General features: G+C 42.1%; 1 non-coding gene across 1 annotated transcript; it reads left to right on the forward strand.

Annotated features, from left to right (window-relative positions):
- Nucleotides 1–755: 755 nt before the first annotated feature.
- LOC116272540 lies at nucleotides 756–971 on the forward strand. The gene has a single exon (XR_004181205.1). It is a non-coding gene; the product is annotated as a small nucleolar RNA U3 (small nucleolar RNA).
- The last annotated feature ends 879 nt before the right edge of the window (nucleotides 972–1850 follow it).

A 1850-nucleotide genomic window follows, 5' to 3' on the forward strand; every position in this document is an offset into this window, starting at 1 on the left:
AAAACGGCGGTTGCCAAACTTTAGTGTAATTAACTCCCATGTGGGAAGTCTATTAAAATGGGTATCTAGGCTCTATCCCCAGGAACTCTATTCAACGGAACTGGAGAAAAGCTCTGTAATCTGCAGGGGTTTTTGTTTGTTTGTTTGTTTTTTGAGATGGGGTCTCACTGTGTCACCCAGGCTGGAGTGCAGTGGGGGTATCAGGGCTCACTGCAGTCTTGACCTCCTGGATTTAAGTGATTCTCCCTCCTCAGCCTCCAGAGGAGCTGAGACCACAAGGGTGCGTCACCATTCCTGTCTAATTTTTAAATTATTTGTGGAGATGAGTTCTCTCTATGTTGCCCAGGCTGGGGACTCTGCGGTTTTGATAAGCATCCTAAGTAACTCTAATGCAGTTATTTCATGAGCTATACTTTGAGGAACACTGACCTAGAATGATATCAGGCAAAAACTACTTGCATCGTTGAGAAGTATAGTTTTGTTAATATGCAAACAGTAAGAATTTGGACCCATTTGGTTTATAATCACAATAATGAACCTCATAATTTTCACTGACTGTCTATGATGTGGTGCTTTGGGGCACAAAAGAGAATATGAAGCATGGTCACATGGAGGCAACCCAATGTAGCCGAAAGTGTGATGAATGGAGACTACAAGAACCTGGTCCTGCCACTGACTAATTTTACAAGCTTGGGTAAAAGTAAATTCATAAATTTACTTCAGTTTTCACATTTTGTAAAAGAAACAAAAAAAGGAAGACTATACTTTCAGGGATCATTTCTATAGTTCGTTACTAGAGAAGTTTCTCTGAATGTGTAGAACATCAGAAACCATGAGGAGGAGGCACAGTGTTGTCTCCCGAGCGTGAAGCCAGGTCCTGGTGTTGCTTCGCTGCAACTGCCATTTGCCATTGATTATAGTTTTTCTCTTCCTTTGGGAAAGTAAGAGGGAAAGGATGCAGTCTGAGTGGTTCCTATGAAAAAAAACAAAGAAAGAAAGAAACAAAAAAACCAGGAGGAAAATAGCTTGGATGATTTTGCTATGTGGTACTGTAGATGAAATGGAACTTATAATAAAGAGTTTATAAATTATAAATATATTTTTAAATATATTCTTATTGCCACTGCCCTCAAGTTGGTTAGGAAGACAAAACGTAAGTGTCTATAAGTAAAATAAAAATGTGACCCCTATAGGCAGTGCTTAAGGGGTAGTATGAAGTGCTTCTCAGAAAGATAATTAAATAACCAAATCAACAGAATAAATCAGCTTAGCTATTTTTGTTTGTTTGTTTGTTTGTTTTAGATGGAGTTTCGTTCTTATCACCTAGGCTGGAGTGCAATGGCATGATCTCAGCTCACTGAAACCTCCACCTCTTGGGTTCAAGCAATTCTCCTGCCTCAGCATGCCTGGCTAATTTTTTTTTTTTTTTTTTTTTTCTGAGACAGAGTTTCACTTTTTTGTCTAAGCTGGAGTTCAGTGGCACGGTCTTGGCTCACTACAACCTCCGCCTCCCGGGTTCAAGCAATTCTTCTGCCTCAGCCTCCCGCTTAGCTGGGATTGCGGGTGCCCACCATCACACCAGGCTGATTTTTTTTTTTGGAGTTTAGTAGAAACGGAGTTGCACCATGTTGCCCAGGCTGGTCTCGAACTCCTGAGTTCGGCAATCTGCGCATTTCGGCCTCCCAAAGTGCTAGGATTACAGGCGTGAGACACCGTGCCCGGCCTAATTTTTTATACTTTTAGTAGAGACCAGGTTTGACCATATTGGCCAGACTGGTCTCAGAACCCCTGACCTCGTGATCCGCCCACCTCGGTCTCCCAAAGTGCTGGGATTACAGGCATGAGCCACC

This window comes from Papio anubis, unplaced genomic scaffold, assembly GCF_008728515.1.
Source record: "Papio anubis isolate 15944 unplaced genomic scaffold, Panubis1.0 scaffold123, whole genome shotgun sequence".
NCBI lineage: Eukaryota > Metazoa > Chordata > Mammalia > Primates > Cercopithecidae > Papio > Papio anubis.